Genomic DNA, 20,308 nt, shown 5'->3' on the forward strand with positions numbered 1-20,308 from the left:
CTCTCTCTTTCCCTCTCTGAGCGTTAGGAGCTCTCAACTGTTGACTTCGATGTTAGCCTAACATTTAAAAATAGAACAGTACAGTTATAACTGTACCATTATCACAAATCAGGACTACCACCGAGACATAATTGTGATGAAACTCTAAAGGATGACATGGACAGCTGTGGATTTAAATATTTTCCTTTGGACATTATATTTCACATTTTTTAATAATGGCAAAGACCAACCCTAACTAGGCTGAATATCAGCATTGAAGAAGAGAGTGTAATATGCTCATTACATGTTGTCTTTGTGTACCACAAGCAAATTAATTTACTGATTCGTGTTAAGTAACTAGAATTAAGACTCTGACCAAATAAACATCTTTAATATGCCATAGTGATTTTCGCTTTAAATATCTGGATAAACATGAGGATAGATGATGTACTAGATTAATCAATAAATAATTCCATAAGCCTATGTCATCAATGTATTCCAAATGTAGGAAATTCGATTTAAAAAAAAAAGGATTGGACAGGCTAGTAATACATTTTGTACAAAGATAAATTGACGCATAAATAGATACAATTTTAGAGGATAATAGTTTTTAAAAAGTATGAAACATGGAGAAAACAAACCGATAATACATTAAAGAATTATTTAACAAATAACTGACAACAGGAAGACTTCATTGCAGTACTCTGAAATCTCAATTTCAACCTTTAGAAAATGATTTTAGTGATGAGAGAAAGTAAGGAAGAAGAAATAAATAAATCTGTCGACAACTTTAACCCTGGTGCGATACATTCCGAAGATAAACTGACCGCTAACTCTTATTATTTTTTTTTCGTATGTTAAGATCTCAAAGAGCAACCGATGAAAAGCATTTCACGGACTTTATGTGACAAGATCTGAGCTAAAATCTCACAACTTACGCAAACAAAGAATGATAGTACTCCTTCAGTCGAAAATAAAGGACACAGATGATACTAGATTTCACCGAAAGAGAATGTAATATATTTCTCATTTTTGTTTACATTATCTGTCCAATATTTATATACAATATGACCTCTGACAGAAAATGGATATTTATTGACGACAATCTAATAGTAATAGATTCAAGTGTTATCATAGGTAAATTGTTAGAAGTAATTTTTAGTGTATAATAGGGAACTTTTGGTTAAACGTCGAGACGATTGCGCAAACTTACAAAATGCGAAAAAGACGACAGTTATAAAATAAAATTAGAATTCATTGGGTGACATATATGTGTGAGTGATGGTGCAAAAATATAACTGTCACCAAAATGGATATTCGGGAAAATGTTTGATTTAGTGATGTCTCTTACTCAAAAGATAAAAATGTTATTGAGGAAAGAAATGTAATTCCCGTGGCAAAATTTTTATATAAGAAAAACCTTACCTGAGTCTTGAATTTCCGTTTAATTGCAAGGCAGACAGAAGGAAAACTCCCTAGCCTTTTCGGCTTTTCCTTCCGTACCATTCAATTCATTTTGTATTAAGGACAGCTTAATTAAAACAGGTAAATAACTCTTTATCATATTTGCGCTTTGTTCCTTTACGAGTTAGCTTTCTTGCTTCTAAAAAAGAGGTGGGTTTACATGTTCAATGGTAAGGAGTCTTTCAACAGTTTCAACCAACATTATCAGGGTGCTTTCACTATTAGTGGATAACGAAGTACATCTATTTAAATATCAAATTGTTCGTGCTAGTTACCCATGTCTATATGTTGTCTACAAGCCATGATCCCTAAATCATGTATTGACTACATACAAAGTTAAATTTTGCTAATATTTGCAGTGCTCTCATTTAACCTGGTTGCAAAGAAGAATTTCTCTGTAGCCAAATGCTGTAAATGTTTTCACGAATTATCCAAATTACCTAAATTCAACTTCCTTGTCATGATAAATTAGGCTTGATTTATAGTATCGCAATGAGAGCAACAGATGTGGCTAAGATATAAAATCTATGTACTATGGGTGTCTCTCACGGTCATTTAACCTACTTTTATTAGTAAGGTAGTAAATGTAGCTAACATAATGTACTATGGGTGTAATATGGGTGTCTCTAACGGTCATTTAACCTACTTTAGGTAGTAAGGTAGTAGATGTAGTAAGATATAAAACAAATGTAATATGGGTGTCTCTCACGGTCATTTAACCTAATTTTGGTAGTAAGGTAGTAAATGTAGCTAACATAATGTAGCTAACATAATGTACTATGGGTGTCTCTTACGGTCATATAACCTACTTTTGGAAGTAAGGTAGTAGATGTAGTAAGATAAACCAATGTAATATGGGTGTCTCTCACGGTCATTTCACCTACTTTTGGTAATAAGGTAATTTTGTTACAAAATCCAGAAAGCTGGTTATGGTGCTATAGTTTTATAAATCTAAACGGAAATGTGATATGAAATAACTATCAGCGATAGCCATAAGAAGCCAAGTTCGAGTTTTATGCACGTGTACTCCATCAAGTTGTTCCCCCGTAATTCTAGCGGAGGTGGAATTGTTGTCATCACAAAGAACTCCATGATCAAACGTCTTAACCACACCACAACATTCAATTTCGACCACACATCGTTTGAACTAGTCCAAACCACACTCACACTGGAGCAAAGGTCAGTCCATTTTTTCTGCCTATACCGCCCTCCTCCTAGTAGAAAAACCAAGCTGGCTGACTCTCTTTTTAGAGCAGTTTCCTAATTTCCTGGACTATCGAAAATCGATAGGTGGCAACCTGATTATTCTTGGAGATTTCAGCTTTCACTTTGACTGTCCCGGAAACCCAAATACATCAAAACGCATAGATTCCATTAATGTTTTCAACCTCAAACAGTCCGTTAACCAACCCTCCCATAAACATGGTCACATTTAGACTGGATTCTTCATAGACCTGATGATACGATTTTACGGTCCTACCTGGTATCCCATGACCTTGCATCAGATCATCTCTGCATTATATGCCATCTTGATGTATCAGCCCCTAACCCTCCACCTTTATCTGCTACTAAGAGAAACCTCCGTATGATAAATAGAACCAAACTAATGCACGACATCCAAGCTAACCTAACAACTTGCTTACCTCCTTTAGCAAAACAACTCGATAGCTGCCTGCGTTCATCGCTTCACAAACATGCCCCAGTTACCAAGTGCAGAGTATCAATTCAAAAGTGTTCTCCATGGTATAGCAGTGTTAGAGACCAGCTTCGCACTGCTAAAGAAGACCGCCGTAAAGCTGAGAGGCATTGCTTTCCACCAGAGTCACTATTCATTTGCAAATATATGAAGCCGCTAAGAAGAATGTCACAAATATAGTCCATGCAGCGAGAGGTCTGCAGACGAGCAATTGCACAGCCTTGGTTTACTCCACTGATGACTGAGAATAGTTCAGATGACTCGCCGTCGTCCACGACACTAGCGAGCAATACGATGAAATTCTCTGGGCAGCGAAATTTCAGTACGGTCTTCCAAAGACTGTCGGTTCCTTTTGTCAGGATGATGATTGTTACGTACAGGTTGGAATTATGTTCCAAGCATTTCATCTGGAGTGTACGCGCTCTAAACGCCATATGTGTGGTCCCTCGTCCGTTCCTAAAGCCATTCTGACTCTTAAGCACGGGCCCTTTATTGATATGATGCACAAGGCGTTTCTGCAGAATGCCCCGTTTGTTGTCGCAGGCTTGTATGTTGACTTTCCACTTGCAAAAGTGGACGATGGATACAGCCTTGTACTAGTGAGGTATGGATTTCAGCGTCCACATTAACTGGAAGATCTCAGTCACGTTATATACTAGTTATATACTATGTTCCATGTGCAAGCTTCTGGCTTCGTAGATTTCTACTGGTTTGCATCAGCTCCAGGTGTTTTGCCCTTTGACAGCAGGTCATTTGCCTCCACAGTTTCAGTTAGCGTTGGAGGATCAGCAAGTGATAAGTGGATTGCAACTTGTGGCGGTAGATCAATTTCCTCCTCAGTGATAGATGATTATTGATTCATAATATTGTTGAAATGTTCTCCCCATCTTTGAAATATCCTTTCTTTGTCAATAAATGATGTGATGTTGTCAGCACTCATTATTAGAGCTGTTTCTGATGCCTGTTGCCCGCAGATTATCTTTAAAGCATCATAGAAGCTTTTCATGTCATTCATGTATGTTTCGGTCCGAATCGCATCTTTCTTATTGCTCAACCGTGTGTCATGCAACTCTCTGAGTTTGTATTGGACAGTCCTCTTGATGTTTTAAAGGCTGCCTGATGAAGTACTATCTTCTAAAAGGCCTTCAATAGACGATGTTTCTCCTTCAGAAGTTTCTGTATAAACGCGTCGATCTCATCAAACCAATCTTAATGTTTGCGTTTGGTGGGGCCGAGGGTTTTGGACGTAGCTGTCTACACAGAGTCCCTGAAGGATGCCCAGTTTTCATCGACATTCTCGGAGTTCATATAATATAACGTCATGACCATGACATGCGCGTCAGCTGTGTTTAAATGAAGGAAAGTTGCTATGAATCACCGTCACTCACTCGTTGAGGACTGTCTGAATCCGGTGGCAGGACAATTTCGAGAGGTCTGCAGACGAATTGTGATGTAGTGGATTGACATTAGTTCCTAATGTACCTGAGCTGATGCCCTGCTCTGCCCACATAGCTCTTGTGATCTACCTTCACAGCCGGGATTAAGTATATCTGCTCAGCGGCCTGATCCAACAGAAATAACTTTTCAAAGGGAGCCAGTGGTAACTGTTCACTCGGAGTCAACATCCACATGTAGTACCGTCCACTGTACGGTAGCTGGCATAGCCTGACCTGACCTGAATTCAGAACAAAGAAAATATAGAACATAAAAGTCAGTTAGAGTGACATCCCTTTACCGGAAGTGTTTTCTTTTGCCGATACCTTGCTATTGGACATAGTACACAATTAATTTTACTATATGTTCTCTACATTTGTTTCTCAGTACTGACCTTTCCACTGTGTGACAATCAATGCAAATCATATGTTAATCTAAAATACCTTCAAAGATGACTTCACGGTGAAGTTCTTGTCAAAGGTTGACCTGCTCTTTTTTTAGATTATTGACTGTCAACATAACAGCATGTAACCAGAACACGAATTTCACTTCCGGATCATCACCAAGGCCTTATTACTCACTGTGCACTGTCGCCAAAATACATACAGACAACAACACCCTGAGCTCATATTATCAAGAATAAACAGTTACCTTTAAATTCCTACCAAAAATGCATAAATAAAACTCTTCTATCACCACCAAAATGAGAGAGGAAAAAATGTTCTAAAAATAGACTAGAACTACATTCGTGGGTACTGAACTGGAAGTATTAATTGTGATGTAATTCCTATTGTCAGTTAGTATATCGTCTGCTATTTGATTCAGTTCCCTATGCTAGCTTGCTTCTTGTCATTGTTGTAGGTAAAACACGTTTCATAATCTGAATACTTGTTACTGGTTTCAGTGAAGTAACTTTACTTTCATTTTTGTTTAATGACAAGTTTATCAATAAGAGATTGATTCATATTGGTCTACTCATCATTTAAGTCCTTGAAAATTGTTTGGAATACGATATATATTCTAAACTGAATCCATAATTATACTTTTGATTTTTTTTATACTACATCTTTTACAAACCTTTCTGCGTTTGGAAATGGAGCAGTTACTATTAGTAACGTATCCTTCTATAAATGTGACCGAGTTTATTTTTTTCATTTTAAATTAGTTTATGTTATAATCAATTCGTGAACATCTGTTTTTTAATTATGCATAAATAAGGCTCTTAAAATAATTTTTGGCTTGGAATCACATTCATTGGGTATGATTTATAAGTTAAAATGTTCATATACCAGAGCTGAATCGATCTTACATCATAGACAACAAAACAAGGTCTGAGAAAATAATTTAACAGTCGATTGTTATCTTTATTTCAGATTGGGAAAGTCAACACCTAAAATACAAGGAGAATTCTGAGCGATGAATAAGAAAAAGTTTTAGTTTTGTTGGTATTATTGTCACTGCAGTGACCACTCATTCACCCAGTTCTTCTCTGTAAGATCTACACAAGCAACCCTTGTGGGTGTCGTGTGCAGAACGTGTGCCTAAAACACAAATCGTCTTTTTCTGCCAAATTTTTGTAGTGTGTTGTGTCATCGGATCGGCCATTCAAAATTTGAGTTTGCAACAAGGAGACAATCAACTGTGGACAAATTTATTGAGCAGTTGCATCGGTTACCTCCTTCCCTGAAATACTCCTCGAACGGGAACAACGGGAGTCTTGCGTCCAGCGTCAGTCACCACCCCAACAACAACCACCACAATAATCCTCTGTTAGACACTCCTCTGACTTCGAGTGACCCCTCGGACAACAACAGAATTCTGAACCACAACAACCAATTTTACTTAACATTACCCAGTGACAGTTCGATGCAGCTGTTTCCCCGCAACACTTTACGATTTTACACGGCCAAATTACCTCAGGTCATCCAATTGGATCACGAAGCCCATTGGGAAGAGGCTTTGGTGGAAATAATTCACCCGACAAAAATCAAAAATATCGTTGAAAATAAATGAAACAATTACGGTCGAAGTTCATGACGAGCAAGTGCAAAAGTACTTGAATAACAATGTAACATATGATGATAAAGAATATGACTGACAAACTCAAAAGTGGACCTAGAACATCCATATTCGCTCAGGCTACTATTTTAGTGTCAACATTTGGAGAGCAAAATTGCTACCAGGTTTAATGTCGTGTTTCTTAAATCTTTGGACAGTGTCACTATTGAGTACCATAAAGTATTTCGTCGCCTACTGATGAAATTTCCTTAATCGAACAAAGTGTTGTCCATTTTATTTTGTCCTGAATTGTTTTGACATTTTGGGTGGGGACATGGAGATGAGGATGGCAATGATGAAGAAAAACTAATTACCAGTCATCTCAGACAACGATTCTTTTACCAAGTTTTTTTGTTCCCCAGTAGAACTGAACCAAGGACTGAATTTGATCTTTGTGTACTCCTATGTAGTCGAGTACAAGGCGGTGGAACACACCTCCGTTCCGTTACTGCGTGTAATTCCTTTCAAAGTGGATTCTGTCACGAACGTTGACGAGGAAGGTGGAAACACCTATCACGTTCACCGCGAATTTGTACATCCTCACTATTGCCAACGGGAAAGTCACGGTGAAACTCCATTTTCGTAAACGATTCTCTAACGATTCGTAAGTCATTTTTCCAGTGTACCGAGGCATCGCTCGACAGAAAGGACATGGTTTATGAGATATGTTGAAATCGGCTTTTCGTTGGGTGGCTCCTGTTTTGAAAGCGATGGTGACACGAGGCTTGCGTGCCTTGAAAGATCCCTAGCTGACGCAAGGCAACGAATTTCTCCAAAATGTCATCATCGACAAACAAAACCCCAAAAGAAGCATTCTTGAGAGCAGGCAAAAATGTCTTGCTGCAAACGGGCAAAGACATTTTGGGCCGACGAGAAACACCTATAAATGCTCTGGACGCTTCCGAGTCAGGCATTCCTGCTTCCCTGACGCGACAACAAGGACAAGGCAGAAAGAGACGACGAAGAAAACACTCTTCAGAAACCTTCATACTCAAAGTTAAAAGGACTAAGAAACGAAGACTTCTACGTTTTTGATTATTAAATCATAGAGACAAAAAAATGATGCACCGAGAGTCTTGCGCCTGTTCCAAGTCGGAACTGGATCTGTTTGCCATGCCACCCACTATGATGACGATGCAAGAATTCCAATGGGTCGAGGACTCCGGATCAACTACCATCGAGTTTGAAATCAAAGGACAGCCCGAAGATTATATCGATATGAAAAGCAGTTACTTGTACTTTAAAGTCAAAGTTCAGGATCCGACTGTAGCTCCCGTCACCAATTGTATTTATTCCTTGTTCAGCTGATTTGTACTTGAATAACAAGCTGGTCAGTAGCAGCATGGATACTTACCCTTATCATGATTACCTGGAAAATCTCTTGACGTACGGAAAATACGCCAAGAACATTCATCTGCATGATTGCGTCGTATGGAAACCTGACACACCAGGTCAATTTAACAACACTGAAGTGGATGTAAAGAAAGACCACAATAAGGGATTTATAGAACGACGAAAACATATCATAGACAACAAGAGTTTAGAACCGATGGATCGTTTGCATTTGGACATGTGGTTACAAGAAAAGTATTTCCTGAATGGTGTGGATGTCAGTCTGAGATTGAATCTCAGCAGTAACGCTTTCCATTTAATGGATGCAACTGATGATGCTTACAAAACCAAAATCGAGGAAGCCAAACTCTACGTACGACGTGTGGAAGTGTTACCTAAAGTGATAAATTACATCAGTCACACTTTGAGCAGAATCATTGCCAACTATCCGATACCACGCGTGGAAGTGAAAACTTTCACCATTCCCACTGGACAGCACTTTATGATCGAAGATCATCTGTTTCAAGTGCAGTTACCCAAACGTTTAATCCTTGTACGTATCGTGAGCAACACTTTATTCAACGGAGTCATGAATGAAAATCCTTTCAACTTTTATCACTACGATGTATCCAAAATCGAAGTCAGCCGCCATGGCAAGACCCTGGGTACCAGACCCTTCCAACCTAAGTTTGGTGACAAGAAGAACTACTTAAGATTGTACTTGTCCCTGTACGAAGCCACTGGACAGTTAGGAACCAGCACCAGTCACGGCAGTACGTACGAGGATTATGCAGGAGGCTACACTTTGTGGGCTTTTGATTTCACTCCAGACCAAGGCTGCGACGAGGGAAATTTCCACCCTATAAAATCCGGTCAGATTCGTGTGGAACTTCAGTTTTCTAAACCTCTACCCCACACAGTGAACGTCCTCTTGTACGCCAAATACCATAGAATCAACAGTTTTAGAGAAGTCATTCTAGACTATTAGAAGCAATGGAAGAATGTTATTCCTCTTTGAATAGTGGAGAATCTTTGGATTTGGAGGAGACCGTGTTTGGAAAAGAAGGATTTATGTGGAGAGACAAGGCTGTTTGAAGAGGGTCCTTATCTACGGACAAGAAGTCAGAAGAAGTTTGAGAACGAGAACAAGACATATATATTGCCCTCTATATTAACGGAATGATGTTATCAAAAACCAAAGGTCCTATTCAGGGCCACTCATATGTCTCGAAAAGATTTGCTTTCTTGCCTAATTTTTTTTAGTGTGTTGTCTAGTTGTTTGTATAATGTCTATTATCTGTGTTATCTCTGTCTCTGTTCCGCCAGTCCCGTTTCTGCCAAACGTTCTATGTATTTTGTTTACCTACTGTTTGCTCCGATTGTGGTCAGACCCTTGCTACACTGTTTTTCATCGTCAGTACCGTGACGTCACCTTCCCTGTTCCGTTCCTCTTGCATAATGTCTATTATCTGTGTTATCTCTGTCTCTGTTCCGCCAGTCCCGTTTCTGCCAAACGTTCTATGTATTTTGTTTACCTACTGTTTGCTCCGATTGTGGTCAGACCCTTGCTACATTGTTTTTCATCTTCAGTACCGTGACGTCACCTTCCCTGTTCCGTTCCTCTTGTCCCTGTATTAATGATAATTCCCATTGTCCTTTTTGACTGGATTTTCCATTGTCCCTATAAATCTCGTCCCTATACAGGCCCAGGGTGTTTTTCCTTCTTTGTTCTCATTTGCCCTATATCGCCCCCTATTACTATTAATATTGCATACGGACACATTAGACAATGAGATTGAACTATGTATGACGTCATGACATGGCATTACGAGGAATGTAAAATGTATATTCAGTATTGTATATGTGAAATATATTCATGACAAGTAACACCAATGAAGTCGTGTGACATTATTTTTCTACTTTTTGTATGTTTCGCTGCAACGCTTCCGTATAATAAAACGGAAAAAGTATAAAACTTTGCGTACATGTAACCCGAACAGAAACTTATCAATCACAAATACGTTTAAATTATGTACAGACTTCACAAAATGAAAGATACATAGATTTGTTTCATTAATTTACGAACAAACTGGTGTGATAAAATAAAGTAGGACATAACACAGACAAGAAACTCAATCTTGGGGCAACTAATATATGTTTGCGCGAAAATGAAAAACCTCCATTTGGTATTCATTGTTTTGGAGTCAAGCCCGAATTAGGTTCAGTCATGATTCCCTCACTTTGAAAAAACGGGAATTTGTTAGGCAAATGTTGAAAAAAGAACTAGTAGTTTTAGGCACGTCAACCAATTTTATCAAATCACAGCATCTACTTCGTCAAATCAAATCAAGCCCGAGAACAATGTTAATTATGCATGCCATGGTGGTAATTCAATATTCCATTTTATGGCAAATTTGTCGACAAGGTTTCTTTTCATTTTCACCAAACAAAGATGAAATCGAGTTGAGCTAATTCGATCAAGAACAGCCAGATCTATCTAATATTTATCACGTAGCTGAGCCCGATAAAGCCTGCCATATTTACCTGGAAACAGAAACTTTCCTCTCAGATAATAACAACATGTTTAAAAGCTGTATGCTTTCATAATTAATGTTTCTCAGTACATTCAAAATATCATCAAGACGGGAGGATTTTACATGTATAGTATATTGTACCTTAAGAGATAGACTTCGGAAGTTTTAGAAACGGGCCTATACGGTAATTTACCTCTCAAGCCTTCACATCGACCACCACGCTTGAATACGGGTCTCGAAATAATCTCCCCACTAGGTATGAATGAAAGGAACAGCTCATGTTTTTGTGTATTACGGCTATATTAACAAATTTATGAACATCATATCAGATAAAGCTTTTCGAAGTATTCCCATATGGTGTACCCTATATGTGAAGGATAATCAAGCCATTCCGAGCTGAAGAAGTTGTGAATGTACATGGAAGTAACTTACAGGTAAGGGACGATTGCAATTTTAAGATATTTTTTAAACAAAATTAAGCTGTACAATAGTTGCATAGATCTTATTACTCTTGTTATAAATGTTTTCTTAGTTCAAGCTGTCACTAGATGCATTTCTGTCGGCTTTTGTGTTCATTACAATGGACTCTACGCATAAATATCCCTGAAAGGTGCTTTCATCAAACGTTTTTCATAAAACGTCAGTCTTTGGCAAACATACAACTTAACAATAATGATTTTATTTTTATATGTATTCAATGCTCATATGTAATTACTCAGTCCTTTTCATTTTGTCAAGCTTCGCGGTTTCTTTATTTCGTAACATTTTTGCAATGAACTAATTTGCGCGAATGTAAATATTTAAATCAATTTCAACCATATTTCAATCCCTGAAGAGCAATATATATATATATATATATATATATATATATATATATATATATATATATATATATATATATATATATATATATATATATATATATATAATCACAGAGGCAGAGAGAGTACATCCACAATAAAACCTCTACAACTCAATCCAAGAGGAATAACATTCATTATTTTGTCATTTAACATTGGTAGACTGTTGGGAACCAAATTACTGGAACCCATCACCAGAGTTTCTTGAAGTTCGTCTATATTCTAATATTACTTACATTTGCCACCCCGATTCTCGATATTGTAAAAACTATTTTTGATCAATACTATTAAAACATTAACGAAATTAATGTACAAATAGATTCTTTCTACAAGTAGTTTATCTATCGCACCAGGGAACTGAGAGAGAGAGAGAGAGAAGGGGGTGAGGGAAAGCATTTTGAATACTTATCTATTCTGTACGAACTTATTGGTGTGCTGGTTGACATACGCGTAGGAATATATATCACGGTGTTGGTTTCTTGGTGGTGGTGAGGTTGTTATGTTTTGTTTTCTTGTTTGTATATTTGTTAGATACGTTTAAAGCGGATAACTTGACAATAAAAAATCGAATTAATGTATCCTTTTACGACAATTTGCAGACTCTGACTAAATTACATTCCAACATAATGCCTCGAATCTCTAATCATCTAAGCTACCTCTCTGTCTCTGATAAGCATTTTTCTCTATGTTTGGTATATGAGTATAAACTTATAATTTCATGTATATACTTTGTATTCCTATATAGAAATTTAGTGTCTTTGTGCATTTAGCTGCGTGCTTTATTTAGTTTCCTTTGTAAGTGAGTTCGAGTTTTTTCACTCTTCCATCAATCTTAGGGGATAAACACATAAGTTCCGTCAACCATTAAAATTACCAGATCTTTCAGATTTGGTTGGGGATTTTAGCTTGAAGAGCCAATGCAAATAAAAAAAAATAAAAAATTGTATTCGTAATCCAGAGGCACACATGAAATTCAAAATGTAATTCAAAATGAAAATATTGTCACACATGCATGCTCTCTACTTGTGCATTAGTGGCACGTGCGCTGAAACGGTTTAGGACAAAGATTCGATTTTCGCTCTTTTAAAATGAACAAGTGACAGAAGATTTTTTCAAATCTTTGACACACATAAACTTTATCTAGGAACTAGGTGTTGTCATAATATGAAAACATGTTTATCAAACAGTCGATTGGTTTGTTATTTTGATAATTCTCTTTTGTTCTAAGAATTTCATGATTAAATTGATTATTTTCATTGCTTTTTTACCAAATTTGAATCAAGTTTGGCATACTAAGTTGTGATCATTTTGCAAGTATATTATTTCATATCATTCACTCCATCACTCCGGATTTGTTTTCAACGTTTTTCTTTCCGTGAACAAATAATTTGTTACAAACTGATGACACGTTTCGAAATTCTCTAAAAAGTGCTCGACAGTCAGTGTGTTACCTATAAAACAATGAAGTTGTCTTAAGTGTCCATTTTGAATACATGCAGTTGAAATGACATTACAAGATGTGCATTTCTAATTACATGCTGTGTAGTTTTAGTTATATTTTGTACATTCAGTAATATTTTTTGCATTTTTTTAATTTAAGATGTTGCCATAGAAACATTACATGCTGTGCAACCTCAGGTTACCTAAACTCCACAGTTCTCTTGCTGTTTTAATTTGAGACCTTTCAGATGACATCCACACCTATATTGGAAGAGAAATTATAGATTTTAGTAAGGATTATATAGGACATTTGACAATTCAAAAAGATTCTTTTCATCTAATTAAAATAATATAAAACATGCACGGAACGAACTGTGGCGGGTATTTATGCATTTGTTTTAGCAATTTGTGTACTGATTTGGTATCAGTTACACGTGTTGAAAATGTCAAATTTTGGTTGATTTATACTAGATGTTTGCGCGTACATGTCTGACCAAAGTGGCTTCGATTCGTCTTTAAATTGTCTGACCCTCAATATGTTACTACACAACCCAATCAACCAGTTAATCTAAATTTACCAAACTTGGTACCTTATCGGTTCCTGGTTGCTGTCTGGAGGTGTTCTGGATAAGCAAGGGTGGGGGAGAGTAGGTTTCGGTTTTTGATGTTGTACCACACAGCAATAGTAGTAGGTTATTTATTGCCGCCGCATATGTACCTTTTACGTGAACACACTACGGTAGCATGACCAGGCAGATCTGAGGGTAGGATTCGAACCCCGACTATTTGGTACAGATTCGAGCACACTAGCTATTGGGCCACTTCGGCTCGTAACGAGGGTATGAAGTATGCAGTGAAAAGCAAGGGAATGTGCAATGTCAGCAGCCAGACTTCATCTAGTTTATGTCGAGTCCATGTCAGTGGATGAGAGACATAGCAGTCACTTTTCCGTCGTCTGAAACGATAGCGTCAATATCTGTCTTTATTTGGTTATATTTCCTTACGTACCTGATGGATGGTCTAATCACACTTTGAGATGATTTATTATAAAAAGAAGATGTCTTCCGTGCAAAACCTGCTGCATCCTTTGACTTTGGGATCATGGTCACGAATTTGGAGGATTCCTGTTTGATTTTGGTTAACGTTTTTCATTTGCTTATATTTATTTGGCCCCTTGATGGATTCTTGTACTGAGTAATTATAAAACAAAGACAATACTACAACATAACAGCTCGTTCCTGTAACCTTGCGGTCAAGGTCTTAGTATCAGACTCTACGTTATGTACTTCGGTTAGACATTCTTCTTGTTAAATGGATTTTTTTAATATCATTTGTCGACCATGTACACATGTATGTCCATTTTATGTGTTTTCTGATATGTCTTATAAATTTAGTTGGAATTTTTATACTCCTAACTGGCTATTTGATGTATTTCGTATATGCTTTTGTTTCTATGCTTTCTTTACAGTTTTTCTATCTAAAGTGTTTAAAAACTTGGGGTCGGGAGGGAGGAGATTGTTGATAAATTTCACGACCATTGGTAAATAAAAAAAATAATTCTGACCTCAAGGAATCATACAATTATTTGTATATCAGATAGACATACCATGAGTTTCAAATGCTTTAGAATGAACAAAAAACTCAGTAAATTAATGATCTACATGTGTGACACAGTTATGGTACGAAAGATATATTTTTGAATCATTATTATATCTACATGTGTGACACAGCTATGGTACTAAATATATATTTGAATCATTAATATATCTACATGTGTAACAGTTATTGTACGAAAGATACATTTGAATCATTGATATCATAGTCTTGGTACGAAAGATACGAAAGATACATTTGAATCATTAGTATATGGCCTATTCCAACAGATATTACATAATCAATGCTCCGGCAAGTTCCAAACAGGTCAAAGTTTGATTGTATCTGACAATTAAAAAATCGGCAATGATGGTGACATAGTTTTATATAAATATAAAATACCATATTTTTTTTTTTCGTTTCTTCCCTCGAGCGTTATGGCGACCTGCCTTGATTTCGTAAAAGTGTTGTTTTTTTTTTATAAATATAAAATTCTTCCTTTTTCCTTTCTTTCTTCCCACAATCCCTGAATTTAAAAAACTTTTAGAACCGAGACTGATAATTTAGCGTAATCTTACAGATAAAATTGGTCCAAAGGTTTTTATTATATATGCATGTTATTTTCAGTTGTGATTAGGTTCTTTTCTTCTAGTTCTGATGGCTGTCACTTGATTGAAGCTATCATTTATTTTAACCTCGGAGTATGGAGTTCAATTCAGTGGCCGAGTGGTATAAAGCGCTCACCGTTACGGATCTCTGCCATATATATATATATATATATATATATATATATATATATATATATATATATATATATATATATATATATATATATATATATATATATATATATATATATATTCAGCTCCGTATTAATGGTAAATATATTTACTTGAATCTGAGTTAAAGATTCAGTCTCGATTCTGACCATAGAAGTTTCCAGTAAGGACATTTCCTATTATGCAACAGGATAATTTCATCAAATGGCAATTGCGACCATGGTCAGTTAGAGGGTATATAATTTTGTTTAACTAAGAATTTATCATTCTTGCCTTAACTTTTAAAGTAGAATCGGTCTTTTTGTTGTCCTCAGTTTTTAATTTGGGTTGATTTTTATTTCGTCAAATTATTATTAACTGGAATTACAAGGTGCTCATTAATGCTCTTGGATTAAAACCTTAATTTGGAAATATAGTGAACTCAGACAAGGACATTTTGGATTATAGTATTTGTGACACATCAAAAGACTGTAAGCACATCTCCAAACTCCAGGCAATTGGCACACAAGCACGTTCGAGACTACAAATACATCAGCACATTCAATATCGAAATTTAATTGGAATATCATTGGAATTTTATTGGAACTTTATACATCTGGATTTGTGATTTAATTAACAATACTGCATTCTTTGTAATTTTTCATTTTATATTCTATGGAACTAAACTATTTTGCTGGATTTTATTAAACCTGTTGGTTTTCGTTTCCTTATGTCACTTAGTGTAAGACCGTATAGTCTTAACAATGTATCCAGAAGTAAATTCTGTTGCAAAATGGTTCAATCTGTCACAAATTGTGAAATCAGCATCTGATTTAAGACTCAAACTCATCAGCAAAGTGGCATATATTGGCATGTCCTTATTTATTTCGTCACTTCATCATAATCACATTTATATGGGTTGACTTTTAAGCATGATTGTGCTGATGCGACGATAAATTCTATACATAAATACAGTTCATGATGAAACTGCCACCCACCTACCCCTACCCCGTGTCGCCATCCCCACCCCCACTTTTCCCGATAAACTACATCACCTCTCATTGAAGGAAACTAACCCTGTAGCATTCTATCCAGGGAGTGACAGAAAAATTCTTAAACCGTTATGAATATATGTTTACAACCTCCATTTGATTAGAGTATTCATAGGTTACATTATTCATATTAGTTGCGCGATCAGAGAACCGGTAAAGTCTTGCCGCTGCTACATTTAATGATGGCGGAAGTGCTGCTGATATTATTGTTGCCGTTCTTTATAGCAGCAATTGAGGTAGTACATTTGTGATATAAAAGATAAATAAAATCTGGTTTTTATTTGATTTATTTCGAGCTATTTGTGTGCATATAATGTTAGTAATAATGGAGGTGATACGGTTGAAAGAAGTATACGTTTTCTTTATATTCTCTGTACAATAAATTTATCACGGCAACTTTTGTCGCAATTATAGTTAATGTGTCGGCATTCTTTGCGCCAGTTTATGAAATATGCACGTACACGGCACTGTAAAAAAAAAATGGATTCTTGTGTTTCTTGTTTGAAATTCCACATTATTGCGTGACAACTATAACAGCGTAATGGTACATTGAATAAAGCATGGTACTATTTGTTTCACCTTTCAAATGATTGTGAAATGTTATGCCACATGGTGTCAGTAAAGGAACACCATTGCAAATATGCGTTTTTGTGTGTACACTTATGTGTATGTGTGTTTGTTTTTTATTTAAAAATTAAATCTGTACTTTAGTTTTCAAGCACAATGGGTGGTATTTCGTGATAAGTTCGCTGCTGGTAATCATACTCAAAATGGCTGCCTCTGCAGCAGATCACAGGTTGCTTCTCGGAAAGACACAGGATTCTCTCAATGAAACAATGTGTATTCCACAACCCTTACTAATATCAAGGTCAGATGGATTTTTTCTGGATTTAGTCTGGATGTCATATTTTGATAATAATAACAACAGAATCACATGTTTTGATAACAACATCAACAAAATTATTAATAATAATAATAATAATAATAATAATAATAATGCCGATATCAACGAATGTATTACACAAAACAGCGAGGGGTGCCGTTGTTGTTTTTTTTTTATTATTATTGATTTATGCCTTGTTTACATTACACTCACTTGTGGAAACAAAGTTTCGTTATAAACTCTACTTACATGCTATTATTTCAAAACAGTATAATAAATGTAGGGTCACGTAAGGAAGAAATAATGCCTCAAATATAATGAGTAATTTACTGCACCAAGTGAACCGTCTTGTGTCCAATTACTTTCAATGCGTGATTGTTTGAGAGCATATCGTTTTTGAGTGCAATATTATTTTCAGTTTAACATATGCGGCAGGCGGACTCGGATAACTGTGCTTTTGAAGACTCGACAAACGTTCCATTTTACATCTCGGAGAATATAGATTTGTCAGCGATTACAGTCTTCAAAATTTTTAACAAAGTTGAGGCAAGTTATAATTCTCAGTTTGTCATTAAGTAATACAATACAATTCTGTCTTTCTGGCACCATTTTAACTGGTATTGACAGGGAGGGAAACGGAAAGACTGGCTGAAGTGAAACAAGGGAAAAACTTTGCTTAATAGCCCATTGTGCTGAGTGTTTTACAAACATCTTTATTTTCCCCAAAGGCTTGTTTTGGGCACGGCGGTATTTCCTATCCTCTTTGCTTTGTGAGTTAGTTATGCATCAATTAACAAACAAACAGTTACTTTAAAAGAAAGTAGTTAGTCTTTTCATCATTCAACTACATTAGCATCGGCGTCAATCTTGATTTGCAACCTATTTGACCTGGATTTACATGCTAGATTGTTTCAAGCAGTTTAAAGATTTTGTAGTATTTTTGGTTTGGTTGGGATTCTTTTTTTCTGTTTTGATGTACCTGTCTGATGTACCGCAACAATCTGATTTCAGGGAACTAAGCCCATTTTAATTTTTTTTGCCTTAAAGTCACGCCTTGAACTCTAAGAATAAGCCCACATCAGTCTACAAGGTCTGCCTGAGCTCTAACGTCGCTAACCTAGTATGATCTCTTAAGTTTGAGTTATAATATTTCATTAAAGTCAAACCGTATTAGAAAATTACAAAACCTAACGATGTGGATTACGTCATGTTTTAGTGTTATTTATATGTTAAAATATTAGTATTTTTAAGCAAAGGTAAAGCAAAAAATTTAAATTGTGAATATCGTTGATCAACAAATTATATGTTGAGATCTGTCTAGCAAAGTAATACTGTGCGTCTCTTTTAGTAAGAGAAAACAATTATATTTTATCTGAATATGGAATGAAATCGAACTAAAAATTTGATAATTTTTTTTTAAATCGTCAAGTACACAGTGGTAAAACAAATTAATGTTAATGTGCCTCATTCCAATGCATATTTATTGGATTTAAGCTCTTTAAAAGGTAAGTGTATTTGCGTATGAGTGTGTGCGTGCGTACGATTCATCATTCTATTATATATATATATATATATATATATATATATATATATATATATATATATATATATATATATATATATATATATATATATATATATATATATATATATATATATCGGTCTCCCACAATACACATATCTCTAGGATACTGCTTTGTATGAAAAAATATTAACGAGTTTTTCTAAGCTATACTGCACAGGTGCATTATTGGTCAGAAAAAAACGAGTTTATATTTTCCATTACAAATATAGTAACTTTTTTATTATATATTCATTTTGCTTTTCTACATAAGGTTAAATAATAAAAAGAACACACTACCAGAAATAAAGTAGTTGAATTTTTGCCAGATTCCAATGATAATACACAAGCGGAGTTAAACAAATACACAATAACAGTATCATGCAAACAGACCCCCGCCCAGCGACCTTTAAATTTGGAGGCGTACCGCGTTCTCGGTCATTCTATTAAAAAAAGAAATCTCATTTTTGGTCTAGTTACAATTTAAAATTTATAATCATATTGTGAGTGATTGGACCGTGGACAAACATTTTCAGTGGGTCTGGAATAGATGAATTTGTTCTTCAAATAGTTATGAGTGTCTGGATTTATTAGCTGGGTCGATTCCGTACGGTGGAGGGACTGACATTGGAGCAAGCTGTTCACGTGGGTCGGTTATGTCATTAATAGTTTGGAATCATTTGGTGGAAAAAAATGTATAATTTTTTTATTGAAATTCTCAAATATTATTTGGTATGAAATATGAAAGTCATTTCCTTTATAGAGTTCAGTAAAATTTTACTTTAGAATGTGATTTTAGTTGGAAATGCCTAATTTGCAGTACAATTTCGCGCTGTGTATCAAATGTTGGTACCCATGAATCCTGATTATCAGAATTAACTAAGAAAGTACATTATGAGCAAATTCAAGAGGAAGAAAGGTAAGTACATTTATTGCTGTTGTTGTTTCCAGCTATAGATGATATATTTGTATACCCAATCACTTGCATTATATTTGTTGTAGGGACCTAAGCTATTTTCATGGCCTGTGTGATTTGTACTATAAATCCAAACATTTTCCCAAAGGCAAAAGAAAAAGCCTGGTAAATTGTTAAATAGATGGGGTGTGCGAGCCAATTTCGCCAGCCAAACATAAGGCCTCTTCGTCTTCGTGCTTTAATGTCCACGAGGCTCTTGCTTTTTCACCAAAATATGTCTTCTCCAGTTGCATTTATCTGTCGAATTTAGTGCTTGGACTGACTTGTAAAATGATACGTGTCTGATAGAGACCTTAATATGCATTTCAATTATATTTTTAACATTTACAAAGCACGTCTCATACTCTGAGCCATTCAATATGCCAATCGTTATGAACAATTCTCCTAAATATGCACTGAAACAATCCGAATGATATTTTCTTTACTTCATGTTCCCACGTCGTTGTCATAAAGCCATCGGTGGACATCTCAGATATCGCGTTCAATAGTCGGCTGGGTTGAAAGCTTTATATGTAACTCAGTGAACTCATCCACGTCGCCAACTTTGTCATCTCTGCTTGTCATTGGCGTTGTTGTGGTCACTTTAGATTGAGACCTCCCTCTTTAAAAAAACAAAAACGGTAGGAGACTCTCAAGTTCTGGAAGCTGAGATTACTGGACTCTTAATAAAGAAATTCCACCGAGAGCT

Source organism: Sinohyriopsis cumingii, chromosome 6, assembly GCF_028554795.1.
Source record: "Sinohyriopsis cumingii isolate HCF-2022 chromosome 6, ASM2855479v2, whole genome shotgun sequence".
NCBI classification, from domain to species: Eukaryota; Metazoa; Mollusca; class Bivalvia; order Unionida; family Unionidae; genus Sinohyriopsis; species Sinohyriopsis cumingii.